General features: G+C 48.1%; 2 long non-coding RNA genes across 2 annotated transcripts; one reads left to right on the top strand and one right to left on the bottom strand.

Annotated features, from left to right (window-relative positions):
• Nucleotides 1–4,444: 4,444 nt before the first annotated feature.
• On the bottom strand, nucleotides 4,445–11,553 carry LOC147582199 (uncharacterized). The gene is made up of 3 exons (XR_015248665.1): nucleotides 11,494–11,553; nucleotides 6,904–7,030; nucleotides 4,445–4,748 (listed from the first exon to the last, which is right to left on the bottom strand). It is a non-coding gene; the product is annotated as an uncharacterized LOC147582199 (long non-coding RNA).
• A 127-nt stretch (nucleotides 11,554–11,680) lies between these two features.
• Nucleotides 11,681–14,901, top strand: LOC147582198 (uncharacterized). The gene is made up of 2 exons (XR_015248664.1): nucleotides 11,681–11,805; nucleotides 14,609–14,901. It is a non-coding gene; the product is annotated as an uncharacterized LOC147582198 (long non-coding RNA).
• Nucleotides 14,902–15,382: the final 481 nt, after the last annotated feature.

Raw genomic sequence — 15,382 nt, 5'->3', positions numbered from 1 at the left:
ACCCAGCCTTTCTCAGAGCCGTGGCTCTGCTGGGAGGTCACACGATGGAGAGCGATGGAAAGTCCACGGCCTTTCCAAAGGGGGCTGTGCATGTGGCCAACCTGAGAGGGCTTCCCAGAAAAAAAGCAACCTAAAAGGAAGCTGAACTGGCTTCCCTTCTCAGGCTTGTGCGATGGGTGAGGCGGCTCCAAGAATAGACAGACGGCGGCTGGGCAGTGACAGGCAGGACAGACAGATGAGACTCAAGGAAAGAGTCAAGTAATTCAGAACTGAGTTTCAAAACACTGTAGCAGGTCGAGATTCACCATCCCGGGATGCCTGAATGCCCCGAAAGGCACTGGGCTCTGAACATCGAGGGTTTTAAAAAAAAAAAAAATTTTTTTAATGTTTATTTATTTTTGAGAGAGAGAGAGAGAGAGACAGAGCATGTGCGGTGGAGGGGGTTGAGAGAGAGGGAGACACAGAATCCAAAGCAGGCTCCAGGCTCCGAGCTGTCAGCGCACAGCCCAACGTGGGGCTCAAACTCGTGAACCACAAGACCATGACTTGAGCTGAAGCCGGATGCTTAACCGACGGAGCCCCCCGGGCGCCCCTGAACATCGCGGGTTTTTACCATGTGGTGCCTCGCATATTATCTTGTTCCTTTTGAGTGCGGCGTGTGGATGAATGTAAGCCAGATATCCGCTCATTTCTGTCCTTATTCCGAGAGAAATGCACTTGGGCTCTGGGTGAGCCTCGCCCCCGCAAGCACCTTTGAGCACGGCCAGCGGGCTGACACCATAGGGTCTGATCCGGGGCCTAGAATGACAATGTGGCAGATGTGGGAGGGAAGGGGGCTGCGACCAATTTGTGTACATATGAAAATCATCATCTCGGAACAAGCTTTCACTGGACTGCGTGCTCTGGAAACAATCATTTGCTCAAGGAAACGTCCCAAATACCCCGTCTGCAATTTCCTTGCATTCTGAAGCATTTTAAGAGATAGTGGGGTTGATGTCTGAGAACCAGGGGAAGGGCCCTTCACCATTTGAATCCAGTGTTCAATACTTTTTTTTTCTTTTCTTCTTTTTTTCAATTGTTTTAAATGCTTATTGATTCTTGAGAGACAAAGTGAGAGCAGGGGAGGGGCAGAGAGCGAGGGAGACACGGAATCCGAAGCAGGCTCCAGGCTCTGAGCTGTCAGCCCAGAGCCTGACGCGGGGCTCGAACCCAAGAACCATGAGATCGTGACCTGAGCTGAAGTCAGACGCTCAACCAACTGAGCCACCCAGGTGCCCCCGGTGTTCAATACTTTCAAAGTGTGGCCACTGAAGCAAGTAAACCGAATGCCATTGTCCTCACAATAAACATCCATGGGTGTCCGATCGGTGTTGGTGGGTCATTTTCACCTGGCTCTCTTAAGGAGCTTTTGGTGTTTGGTTTGAGGAAATGTTTGGCATATCCACCACCAGTCCTTCACACGGGTGTGCTAGCCTCGTCCCTATAAAGTATACGCCACATTGGGGGCGCCTGGGTGGCTCGGTCGGTTGAGCATTGGACTTCAGCTCAGGGCATGATCTCACAGTTCATGAGTTCGAGCCCCGCATCAGGCTCTCTGCTGTCTGTGCACAGCCCATCTCAGGTCCTTTGTCTCCCTCTCTCTGCCCCGCCCCTGCTCTCTCTCTCTCTCTCTCAAAAATAAATAAACATTAAAAACATCTTAAAAAGTATATGCCACATTGTCTTTACCCATTCAGATGTAACGGGATATTATTCAGCCAAGAAAACGAAGGAACTCCTGTCATTTGAGACAACACGGATAAAACTGGAGGACGTGATACAAAATGAAATGAACCAGACAGACAAGGACAAATGTGACGTGAGGATCTCATATTCGTGGAATTAAAAAACTGAGCTCACAGAAACAGGGTAGAACAGTGGTTGCCAGGGTTTGGGGGTTGGGGGAAACCAGCAGATGCTGGTCAAAGGCAACAAACTTTGGTTACATGAATGAGGCCTGAGGATTTAAAACAGTTAACCCCACTGTGTTATATACGTGACATTTACTAAGAGAGTAGATCTTAAGCATTTTTAACCTGCAAAAATAAGGCGGCTGTGTGAGGTGATGGATGGGTTGATTAACTTGACGGCGATAATCATCTCACCAGACAGACATCAAAGCCTCCCGTTGTACCTTTTAACTATATCCAATATTATTTGTCAATTATACCTCAGTAACACTAAGGGGCAAATAAAAAAAGAAAGAAAGAAGAAAGAGGCCTAGCCTGAGAGTTAAATCATATTTAGCTCGCCTGTGTTGAAACATTTATCTAACGAACATGAATTTTTAGTTCCCTGCTTTATAGCGAAGAAGAAGAACAAATATCTTTGACCGATTCACCTGCTGCGGACCCTGACCCTCCCATAAGCCTTCTCTTTCAACCTACTTAGGATCTACGTAAGTTCCCTTTTGTAGATGGAGACACAGAGAGTGAGGCCCCACGACTATTGAACAGCTAAGTAAAAGCAGACCTATTCTGCTTCATTCTACTCTACAGCAACATTTCCTTTTAAGGAAGGTAGAGTGGGAGCGCCTGGGGGGCTCAGTCTGTTACGTGTCCGACCTCGGCTCAGGTCATGATCTCACCGTTCGTGCGTTCGAGCCCCGTGTTGGGCTCTATGCCGACAGCTCAGAATCTGGAGCCCGCTTCGGATTCCGTGTCTCCCTCTCTCTCTGCTCCTCCCCCCGCTCATGTTCTGTCTCTCTGTCTCTCTCAAATATAAACAAGCATTAAAAATTAAAAAAAAATAGGGTAGAGTATTATTGAAACATCTATTGCTGAAGGAGGTATTAGCAGATTGGTCTCTGAATGACAGAACAAATCAGCTTTATTTCATACACACACTAAAAAACTCCTTATAAATTAAATATCTGCTACAAGTACTATTCATCTACAATATCGCCATCTGCCTTTTTTTTTCTTAATGTTTATTTATTTTTGACACAGAGAGCGAGCGAGCAGGGGAAGGGCAGAGAGAGACACACACACAGAATCCGAAGCAGGCTCCAGGCTCCAAGCTGTCAGCACAGAGCGCCACACAGGGCTCGAACCCATGAGCCATAAGATCATGACCTGAGCCGAAGCCAGACAATTAACCGACTAAGCCGCCCAGGTGGCCCTCACCATCTGCCTTCCTTTGGTAATGGACCCTTCGAGGGTACCTGGCTGCCAGAACCTTAGTCACCTCCCCAACTGCTTAGAGCCAGAAGTGGCCGTGTGACTGAAGAGTGACCAATGAAATGAGAGTCACAGAGGTGTGAACATCCTCCGAGTTGGCTCTCAGATGAGCTGGCTGTGTCCCTACTTTCTCCCGGCCATCCTCACTGACTGGAATCCAAAGCTGATGCCGGGAGTGAGAGCGGACATCTGGGGAAGTGAGTTGGAGGCCTTATGGTAAGGCTTGCGGGAAAGAGCATAAATGTCTCTGGGTCCAGACATCACCACCACGCTGGCTTCTCAGTATCCACTGAGACTCTAAGTGGCTCAGCTGAGAAGCCAAGGCCAGGGTCATGTGGCCGCAGAGCCTAAAATATATACCATCCAGCCCTTTCCATAAAATCTTGCTGCCTCTTGGTCCAAGTACAGAAACCTGAAGTTAGTATTGGTGACGACCTGAAATCGGCGGAAGGCGCCCTTGCCTTGGACGTCATCTATAGACCTGAATTCTAGCCTGAGCCCTGTTTCCAGGTAGGTGGGTGACGTCGGGCAGATCGGTTCATCTCCCTGAGTAGGTTCCTACCTCTACACGACTGATGGAGTGTTCTCTGATGTGCGCATGGTGCCCGGATGTAGCCTCACCTCACGGTGCTGGTGCACAACCTGGGACCCCTTCTTTGTCTTTCATCCACTGGAGTGGCTTGTGCCTCCCTTCCCTGCCACCTTCTCTTCGCTAATGACCCTGAGGGTGAGGCCTGCAGACCTCCTGACACAGTTCGAATGCCCAATTCTGCGGAGCAAGACCAAAGGTAATTCCTTTCCTTCCTTCCTTCCTTCCTTCCTTCCTTCCTTCCTTCCTTCCTTCCTTCCTTCTTTCTTTCTCTTTCTTTCTTTCATTCTTTCTCTCTCTCTCTCTTTCTTTCTTTCTTTCTTTTTTTTCTTTCTTTCTTTCTTTCTTTCTTTCTTTTTCTCTCTCTCTCTCCCTCCCTCACTCCTCCCTCTTTCTTTCTTTCTTTCTTTCTTTCTTTCTTTCTTTCTTTCTTTCTTTCGAAAGCTAACAAACCTTTAGAGGATTCTGCTGGCATTTAAACAGTAGTTTATTCTGCCTTGCCATTTATCAGCTGGTACCAAACACAGTAAAAACCACCGATCAGCTGAATAAAACAGATCACCATTAAGCACAGTGTGGACACTCTCTGAAGTTTTGGACCAGCGAGCTTTTCTGTCTTTTGGGGGAGATACTGAAGATCATAGTGAGCAATTATATTTAAGAAAAATCAATAAAAATATCCATGATTGTACAGCAGGAGTGCTTGAATCAGAAATAATTTTAAGGCACAGTGTCTATCAGATCATTTAGGACTGAGTCGAACAGCTAGTCCATAAAGTAATGGACGGTGGAAATTTGCCATTTGAAGAAAAGTCAGGAGATTCAACTATTCTTTTTTTCCTTCTCTGATATTCAGCGGATGAGGTCAGTGAACTCTGAGCAGCGACCCAACTGATGCTTTCTGGCCAGAACGTGGTGCCCTCCTCTGCGGATGTCTGTCCCTGAAACTTCACAGGTGCTTTGCCAGCAGTTTCCTGGAGGCTCGGCAAACAGGGGCAGGGGGGGAAGGTGGGGAGAAGAGGCTTTCCTCGCGTGTACCTTACCAGGTGGCTGGGGAGCTCCATCATCAGGACAGACAGCCTGCCTCCCCGCCCACGAGAATTTTCTGCTGGAGGATTTGAGAGTTTCCTTCAGCAGAAAGGGGGAAATAAATGTCTGACACTCTCTGTCCATCATTAACCAGTCGGGAAGACAGAACGGACGCTGGTTATTCCCACGGACAGGATTTTATTTTATTTCATTATTTTATTTTATTTTTAAGTTTATTTATTTATTTTGAGAGAGAGAGAGAGAGGGAGAAAGGGAGGGGCAGAGAGACAGGGAGAGAACCCCAAGCAGGTTGTGCACCATCAGCATGGAGCCTGACGTGGGGCTTGAACCCATGAACTGTGAGATCATGACCTGAGTCAAAATCATGAGTCAAAGGCTTAACCGACTGAGCCATCCAGGCACCCCCAGGGACAGGATTCTAATAGGAGGGATTGGTTGAGCAGATATGGGAAGACTGAAAGGCTCAGGGGTCGCTGTGGCAGCAGAGGGGTGCTGAGGGAGCACTGGGGAAGCCCCCCTGAAGGGCCTGCAGCCTCTGGCCAACCATCATGGTGGTGGGTTCACACTGGCTCCTGAGGTGTTGGGAAAAGCGTGAAGGGAAACCAACTCTCACTGCCAGGATGAAGAACTATTGGTAAGGTGATGTGGACTGAGTCCTTCCTCTTCTACCCACCTTCCCCTCATGGCCCTGTTTGCTGAGCCTCCAGGGAACTTATGACAAAGCACCCGTGACGTTTCATGGGCTGGACCCAGCCTCAAGGAATAGGGTGGGTTTGGACAATAGCTTAAAAACCAACGTGTGCCGTTTTGAGGCCCCTAGTGTTTGGTCACGCTTCGCTCTAGGTCACAGCGATCCTGAGTGAATAAGGAATTTAAGGACGAGTTACCAATAAGTAAGAGCATTAGTCTGGGCCACTGGTGTCACCAGCTCTATGTCCAAGGCGCAGTCATGTTCCAAACCACACATTTTTCATCCTTGCTGTGTGCTAGGCACATAGTAAGTACTGGAGGGAAAGTGGACCACATAGGCTACAGGCCTCGTCCTCAAGGAGTTGAGCGAGGAGAGAGGCAGAGGGAAGCCGTGAAGTATGCCTAGCTGTTTCAGGGAAAGACTCAGATTCTTTCCCTCTTCTGCGCTTTTAATTTAAGAGTTGTTGACTGAGGGGCGCCTGGGTGGCTCAGTCGGTTGAGCATCCGACTTCGGCTCAGGTCATGATCTCACAGTTCGTGGGTTCGAGCCCTGTGTCGGGCTCTGTGCTGACAGCTCGGGGCCTGGAGCCTGCTTGGGATTCTGTGTCTCCCTCTCTCTCTCTCTGCCCCTCCCCCCGCTCGCACTCTGTCTCTCTCTCAAAAATACATACATATTAAAAGAAAAAAAAGAGTTGTTGACTGAGAAGTGTTGGCCAACTTCTCTAAGCCTTGGTATTCTCATCTGTAAAGCACAAATGTTAATATAGTACCTCCTTCCATGGTGCATGGCCGATGTGAGATAAGAGATTGTACACCCAGGGAACTTGAATTGTTCACATCATCTAACTCTCCTCTACTCTTACCTCAGTTAATGTTGTCATTTCTGCCAAAGCCTGTCAGACTTCCTAGGTGCCCCCCGTCGAATTAGTCCTCAGGTACGTCGCTTTTCACCTAGAATTCTCTGACTTCTTCGTCATTCCACTGGCAATGTCTTCATCACATCTTTGTCACCGATGGCGATCGGGACCGCCCTGCCCTTCCCCACCCAGGCTTTTCTCTGCCGCCAGAGCCATGTTGACAGCTGAAACCTGAATGTTTCCTTGTTGTGCTCTGAAGCATCAGGATAGGTGAAGTTTCACACTTTGTCATCTGGTAAACTCATCCATGATCCGGTCACTGCCTACTTTTCTGCATAGACAGCCTGTTACTTTTTCCACACATCCAGGAAATACACAGCGTCCTTTGAGCCTAACGAATACCAGGTCTCATTTGACATCCCGGCACACGAAGCCTTCTCTGAACCCTTGCAAGGCAGAGTTAGTGACTTCTTCTTCTATAGTTTTAGACCCTGTGTACCTTTTTCTGAGTTCTCTGTAGAACAGACCGTCTCTGCCCCATCACCATTTGGATTGTGAATTCGGGAGGGAAGAAAAGGCTGAGTTGTTATTCTTCAGTGTCTAACACATCCTTGGCTCCATGAAGGCTGAACACATGGAAAAATGAGGAAATAAATTCTGTATCAAATATTATAATTAAAATTCACATATCATCAGCACACCAACAGACTTAACCAGAGTGTGACTTCATGTCGAGACACACATCAACCACTGTCTTTGTTCTGGGCTTTTCTTAGTTCTAGAACTTTCTTTATAGCCACCTGCCTCTTCAGAAAGTATGCCATGGGGGCGCCTGGGTGGCTCAGTCGGTTGAGCATCCGACTTCAGCTCAGGTTATGATCTTGCAATTCATGAGTTGGAGCCCCGTGTCGGGCTCTGTGCTGATGGCTCAGAGCCTGGAGCCTGCTTCCGATTCTGTGTCTCCCTCTCTCTCTGCCCCTCTCCCACTTGTACTCTGTCTCTCAAAAATAAATAAAAACACTAAATAAAGGGGAATATCCTTTGGTGAAACCTCAGCGGCCTAGAGTTCGCTTTTGATGAGTTGGCAGTGAAAATACAGTCGAATTCTTATTTTTATTTTTATTATTTTTTTAAGTTTATTTCTTGAGAGAGAGAGAGAGAGAGAGAGAGAGAGAGAGAGAGGGAGAGAAAGAGAGAGAGGGAGGAAGGGGCATAGAGAGAGGAAGAGAGAGAATCCCAAGAGCACTGTCAGTGTGGAGCCTGACTCAGGGCTCGAGCTCACAAACCGCAAGCAAGATAATGACCCGAGCTGAAATCAAGAGTCGGCCGCTTAAGTCACGCACCCCTGCAGTCTAATTTTCCAAACTCTCGCAGGGATTCAGTGCTCAAAGAACAACCATGAGTATATTCTAAGAGCTCCTGAGGGCAGGGGCAGGCGTTGGTGGTCCCCGTGATTAATGTGTCTAGCATGCTTCTGGGAGCTCACCGGATCCTCTGTAATCCTTTTAATTTGATAAGAGGTTTTTATGGAATCCCTTCGTAACGTTGCAACAAGCTTCTCAGTTCAATGCTTGTCATCTTGTCATCCTCGTGGCGTCCACAGACACTCAGACTCTGGTGACTCTTCATTATAACTCACTAAAATCACCTGTGAGAGCCCAGCCGTTTTTAGCGTGTTTCCAACACTGAGTCGAGTCTCTTTCCAAGCAGAGAGCTTCCTATTACTAAGAGCTTTTAGTGAAAGGACCGCAGGACCACAGAAAGCTCGAGAGACCTTTTTGGAGTCCCCTGCTGACACCATCCATCCTTCTCAGCAAGACGATTGTCACTGACAGATGCATCAGAGGAATGAGAATTAGACCTCGTCAATGTCACTGGTCTAGACCAGTCGTCAGGTGCAGGTACTTGTCTTGAAGGATAATTACGATAGAGCATTTAGCTTGTGTAGACAAGTAAGTGGCATGGCTGCAAAATATTATCCACGTTTGAGGACGTTAGAAGGCCAAGACAAACACAGCCATCCTCCCTCATCTGGCCCTCACACACTTGGCTGTCCAAATGGTCTGGAACACTGGGAAGAGCCTTGGAACACGCCGTGTTACCTTGGGAGGACACAAGCTATCTGCTCTGGTGCTTACAAAACTTTCCCATAAAGGAGTCCATCAGGCTGATGCTCTTTGCCTATTTATGCTTCCATTAAACACTAGATTCTAACAAAGTCATTCATTACTTTCTCAGTGTAGCTCTCATAAGAAGAGACACGGGCGGGGGGGGGGGGGTGTTTGATAGCAGCAAATGCATTCGGAAAACAAGGCTCGAGAGCCTCTAATGCGATTTTTAAGAGAGAAGATACAAACTCTCCTAAGTGAATGACGGATGGTGGCGAACGTGTATGTCCATTTAAGGGGAAAGTGTGCATACCTTGGCGGCTTCGGAACAAGGCTGTGTTATTGTGCAGCTCAACACACACAATTACCTTCCTTTACCTTGAGAAGGCTAAGATGTTCGCGAGGATATTCTAATTTACAGAAGGAGCATGTACACACAGGTTGCAAAGTGTTCTGCAGAAAACGTTGCAATTGTAAGAATCCGTTTGGGGGGGGGCACCTGGGTGGCTTAGTCGGTCGGGCGTCCGACTCTTGTTTTCGGCTCAGGTCATGATCTCACAGTTCTTGTCAGTAATAGCATGTCCTGTCTTGGGTTAGTGTGAATACAAATGAACCCATACATGTAGAGCACTCACAGCGGGGCCTGAAACCTAGTAAGCGCTCACTAACCACTCGTTCTTGAATTCTTCAAGTAACCTGCTCACATGGGCATATTTCCGACTTGACAGGTGAAGAGACAGACAGTCAAAGAAATTCAAGACTTCCCTGGGCTCACAGTGTAAGGGATGGGTCTTTATAAAAGGGCTGGGAGGGAGTCTGTGTCATGCATATCTCCGGATAACTAGATTTCTATATAACGAACCCGGAGAAAAGTGATCCTGTCTCTGCCAAAGCTAATTTTAAGGATTTGTCTTGCCCCGAGAGAAGACGAAGGCCGAAAATCACAGAACACGCACGGAAGAACATGGTGTCTTTTCACAAACATTCTCTAGAAGTCCACACAGAAGCTTGAACCATTTCTTATCCTCTGTCTAGTAACCAAACTTTGAGATCATGGCAGTTACCTATAGTGAGACTCACCGAGAAACCACCTGATGCTTATTTTAGAACCACAGTGTATTGGCTTCAATGTGTTTTAAAAGCCTCCAAAATAACACACTTGTTTGTCAGTCCAAACCGTTAGCAGACAAACGTGATGTCTAATCTTTTCTGGGGTGTGATTGCTTTCTGGATCTAGGGATTGCTTTCTGGATCATTTACAAACTCAAATGATTTCGGGGGCAGAGCTGGTACCCTAAGTACGGTGCAAGGTATGGTAGAGGTGGGTGGGGCCTGTGGCTAACTACATGGCCCTCTCCTGTCAGTCAGACCCAGAGGGCTTTGAGCAGACTTGACTTTCAAGTAGTCACTTCGCAACCCCGGTGTAAAGGAACAGCCTGCAACACCCCTTGTCTATTATGGGGCCCCTCTTCTGCTCCCAGCCCTGAGGATGAGAAAAGAAAAGTGGGTATTGCTTCTCCTTTCTTTCTTCCGGCAAAGGCTTCAGGCCCAGCAAGCATTTATTTATGTCTACGAGGCAGGAGGCTCTGGATTCGATCCAGGGAGGATTGCAGACTTGGAAGCAGCAACCGCAGATGGGACGATGAAAGCGTCTCCATCCTGGGACAGCTCGGTTCTGCCTTTGGACGGGCTCGCAGGCTCCCTGGGCAGCACGTGATGAGTGCCGTCCAGCCGCAAGTGACGGTGAGGGAATTCACCAGAACAGAAGCGCGCTTTGAACCAAGAGCGCTCAGAGTTAGTGTCTGCAGTGAGCCGACTTCAGGCTACGCTAGCTGGAGACACAGAAGACCTGGGATGTCGGAGTTGAAACTTCTGTTGCATCGAGAATCACAACAGCCATCCCAAGCCTCTTCTCCTCCTGACTCATTTTTTTAAATTTCTTTCTTTCTTTCTTTCTTTCTTTCTTTCTTTCTTTCTTTCTTTCTTTCTTTCTTTCTTTCTTCTTTCTTTCTATGTTATTTTGTTTTTGAGAGAGTGACAGAGTGCAAACAGGCACGGGGCAGAGAGAGAGAGAGGGAGACACAGAATCCGAAGCAGGCTCCAGGCTCCGAGCTGTCAGCACAGAGCCCGACGCGGGGCTCGAACTCACGGATCGTGAGATCACGACCTGAGCCAAAGTCAAACGCTCAGCCGACTGAGTCACCCAGGCGCCCCCTCTCCTGACTCATTTTAGTGCCCCGTCCTTTTCATCATGATGGCCAGCTTGGTCCTCACTCATAACATGGAGTCCGCTCTCCCCGTGTAGTAGATTCTAGACCTGGGGGTGGGGGGGCGCTGTGATGCTCCAGGCCACCCCCCCCCCCCATGGTGACAGCATGCTGTGACGGCCCCCATCCAAGTGGTGCCGTGTGGCAAAGGTCGGAGTTCCATTTCCTATTTTCCAGGCTTCATTATCTGAATTTCTCACTGTGTTACTATAAACACTGCATTTTGCTACGTAAAAGTTTCAATTCAGAAAATCGTTTCCTCCTAAGTGAACTGTAAGCTCATTGAGTACTGAGGCCAAGGTATCCTTCAACCTCCTGCTTAGTGGGTGCTCCCATGTCAGCTATGGGACTGGCGGTAATTTTGACTCTTCAGTGATCTGAGAGCAGTAATTCAAGGAAAAGTGACCTCCAAATCAATGTGTGCACGTGAAATATTATTTCAATGTCCTGGGGCACCTGGGTGGCTCAGTCGGTTGAGCGTCCGACTTCGGCTCAGGTCACGATCTCATGGTTCGTGGGTTCGAGCTCCACGCCGCGCTCTGTGCTCAGAGCTTAGAGCCTGAAGTCTGCTTCCAATTCTGTGTCTCCCTCTCTCTCGGCCCCTCCCCCACTCATTCCCTCTCTCTCTCTCTCTCTCTCTCTCTCTCAAAAATAAACATAAAAAAAGATTATTTCAATGTCCTTATTTGTAAAATGAAATACTGAATGCAGTACCTGGGTAGCTCAGTTGGTTGAGCAGCCAACTCTTGATTTTGGCTCAGGTCATGATCCCAGGGTCATGGGATCGAGCCCCCTCCCCACCCCCCCCATCAGGCTCTGCGTTGACAGCACAGAGCCTGACTCGGGGCTCAAACTCACCTATCGTGAGGTCATGACCTGAGCTGAAACCAAGAGTCAGATACTTAACTGCCTGAGCCACCAGGTGCCCCGAGGTTATGATATTTTTGAATGAATGACAGTTTTGAGCATCTCTTGGGTTCTTTATCAACTAATGTGCAGATGGGTGATGCTAGGGCCACATGGCAGGTAAGAGTATGACAAATATTTTATGAAAAAAAAATTTTTTTTACATTTATTTGTTTTTGAGAAGCAGAGTGAGACAAAGCGTGAGTGGGGGAGGGGCAGAGAGAGAGGGAGACACAGAATCCGAAGCAGGTCCCAGGCTCCCAGCAAGCGTTCAGCACAGAGCCTGACCTGGGGCTCGAACCCACAGACTGTGAGATCATGACCTGAGCTGAAGCCGGACGCTCAACCGACTGAGCCACCCAGGCGCCCCAGAGTATGACAAATATCTTAACACAAAATGAAAGCCTCTTCTCTGAATTAATAATCTCGTAGCAGGAATTTAGTAGGAGAAAACTGTACAGATCAGTGTCTGACGGGGCTCCTGGGACACCCATTGCTCTGCGTCACCTAAGCTGTGTCCCCTTACGAACGCAGCTGCATTTGAGGGATGTGAGTCGACACATTGAACGTTTTGCTTTATGGGGCTGAACACATCATCTGACCTCGAATTTTATAAGCCTGAAGACAACTCAGTTCCGTTATGGTTAATTTTTATTTTTCACGTATCATACCTATTGGAAAGCGTGATATTGGGAAAAAAGTGATTGTAAATGAAATACTTTCTTTCTTTCTTGTTCCTCTAAATAAAAAAAAAATCATTAATGGTTTAGGATTAGGGACGTGATAATACGTATTAGCTTTATTCTTCCATCTGTACAAAAAGTTATGTGACAACTTTTCATTCCAGGTGAAGTGAAGGAGACAGACTGGACATTAGTTAACATGGTGCCGGTAATGGAAAAGAGGTGGGGTCATCAGGGGCGGCCTGTCAGAGGGTCAACACCAGCAAAGCCTTGGTGCCAGCAGAGTCGAAGGAGCTGGCCCGCACACACACAGCTGTCCGAGCCCAGAAGTCTTTCCCCAGCCGGTGTGTGGGCCCAATGTGATGCTTGACCCCAATGGGTAACACACTGAACCCCAGTTTCAAATTTGTGGAAGGAGGTCCTCACTGGCTTTCCACTTTGAAGTGGGAGAAAAGCCTTCTTTTTATTTTTTTCAAGTTTTATTTATTTATTTTGAGAGAGATACAGAGAGAGAATAAGTGGGGCAGGGGCAGAGAGAGAGAGAGAGAGAGAGAGAGAGAGAGACAGAGAATCCCAAGCAGTCTCCATGCTGTCAGCACAGAGCCTGACGCAGGGCTTGAACCCACGAACTGTGAGATCATGACCTGAACGGAAATCAAGAGTCAGACACTCGACTGAGCCACCCAGTCGCCCCCCGCTTCTCTTCTTTAAAGACATAAATGGTATTGTAACACAGAAATAGCTGCTGGTTTCAAAACAGTGATGCCCACGCTCCAGCCCTAGAGCGTGATAGGGTCACTCTAGGGTGGGACACTGGAATTGCCGGGTTAAAGATTGTCTCAAGTGATTCTATAGGCAGCCGAGGTGGAGAACAATTATTCTATGGCTTCTTAAGATTTCCTACGTGTAGGAATCACTCAATAATCTGTTACTCTGCAGATTCTATTTCGTAGGTCTGGGTGGGTCTGAATTTCTAACAAGCTGCGAGGGGAGGCCAGAGCTGTTGGCCCGAGGTCCACTGGGAGAAGCAAGGACTTGAGCTCTGCCCTCCAGGACTTAGATGTGTCTTGTTCACGTTTTGCTAGCGTGGTCCGTGGCTCCCACGCCCCATTCTTCCCCAGGACGGGTACAGTTCAGGATTACATTCATCTGGTGTCATCCTTTTATTTAATGATTATGAACGTGTGAATTATCCTTAAAGTAATTATGCTAATACATTTAAATGGTATGCTACTATGGTTAGGGAACTCTAATTTGGTATTTCCCATGCTTTGTTGATCATCAGAATCACCGGGGAGCCTTAAAAACCTGGTGGGAATCCTCCCCGGTAAGGGTGGGTGGTAGGAGGAAAGGAGAAACTTTTTTTTTTTTTTAAATTTTTTTTTCAACGTTTTTATTTATTTTTGGGACAGAGAGAGACAGAGCATGAACGGGGGAGGGGCAGAGAGAGAGGGAGACACAGAATCGGAAACAGGCTCCAGGCTCCGAGCCATCAGCCCAGAGCCCGACGCGGGGCTCGAACTCACGCGAGATCACGCGAGATATCGCGAGATCGTGACCTGGCTGAAGTCGGACGCTTAACCGACTGCGCCACCCAGGCGCCCCAAGGAGAAACTTTTTAATTAAGCCCCGCAGGTGGTTCCAATGTCTACACTCCAGAAGTTTACAAACATTTGCAGGAGGTAATGGATGCAACAAAATCGTCTCCTTCACTTTTGGTATATGTTACGGTACAACAAGCCACAACCTAGATGCTAGCGCTTGTGGGAATGCTGTTTTGTCATAAATTATGAGAGATCCAGTCGAAATACAGCAGCTATAGACGTATCTGTGTCAGCACCCAAATCCCATAGTTAAAAAAATTGCCAACAAACAGTTGATTTATGGCCTGAAAAAGGGCCAGCGAGAGTTGGGATGGCAGAGAACACCCTCCTGCCCGATATTCCTCCATCTACGAGGGTTCAAGCCTCCCTGCCCGGCCGAAGCGTCTCTTCTGGCCTCAGACATCAGATCAAAGTGGCGGCCACCTTGCCTAGGGAGACACTAGATCTCCCAGAGAATTCAGAAATCAGCCGATCCACCAAAGAGGCAGGGTTTATAAACAGTAACTTCGTGAAATTCTCAATGAGGAGGAGGCTCAGGAAAATTAAAATCACGATGGCAAATTTGCTTCTTGGTCCTGCATTACCATCCTTGGAAAACCCTCACGATTCCTTCTTCCTCCCTCTTTCTCTCTGCAGCACAAAGGAGGGAAACACCCTGTTTGCAGTTCGTCCTGTGACTTACGAAAGGTGGGAACTGGTTCAGCAAGACATTTAACTCCTTTGAAGTCTCAGGGGCTTCATGGCTGCCGGGATTCGAAAACTGAGCTACGAGGGATGATTGTAATTTCCTCCTTCCTGGGGCCCCTGGCGCTCGGGCCCTGATCTTGCCACTTGCGCTTCCCTACTTCGTCTGGTGGTTCCCCCTCCAGACGTGGCTCACTTTCATATGTCTTCGCACGGGGAAGAATTAACACCGATTTTGAGGATGACATGTCGACGCCTGGCTCTCGCTATTGTCCTTATTCCCCCGCGCCCCCTCCCCACCCCACCCCTGCCCGGATGAATGTTTTTTGCTCCTGCTTCTCGTAAGTACCGCCTACACCTTGGCCACTCCGTCATGTCTTCTCTTGACATGTATTCTGTCTCACCCACATAGTTAGGAGCAACTTGATATCAGGAATGAGATTTTTAGTCACCCTCACGGTCTCTGGTTCCTGGTAGATGCTGTGTGCTGGCACATCGAAACATTTTTTAAGTTCTTTTCAAAGTTTATTTATTTACTGATTTAGAGAGCACACGTGTGTGCCTGCAAGTGGGGGACGGGCAGAGAGAGCGGGGGTGGGGGGTGGGGAAGAGAGAGAATCTCAAGCAGGCTCCCCACTGTCAGCCTGGAGCCCGATTTGGGGCTTGAACCCATGAACTGTGAGATCTTGACCTGAGCTGTGCTTAACCGACTGAGCCACCCGGGCA

Source organism: Puma concolor, chromosome A3, assembly GCF_028749965.1.
Source record: "Puma concolor isolate L17-30 chromosome A3, mPumCon1.1.hap2, whole genome shotgun sequence".
NCBI classification, from domain to species: Eukaryota; Metazoa; Chordata; class Mammalia; order Carnivora; family Felidae; genus Puma; species Puma concolor.
The sequence above is the reverse complement of the archived record's forward strand: the minus strand, read 5'-3'. Positions and strand labels throughout refer to the sequence as shown.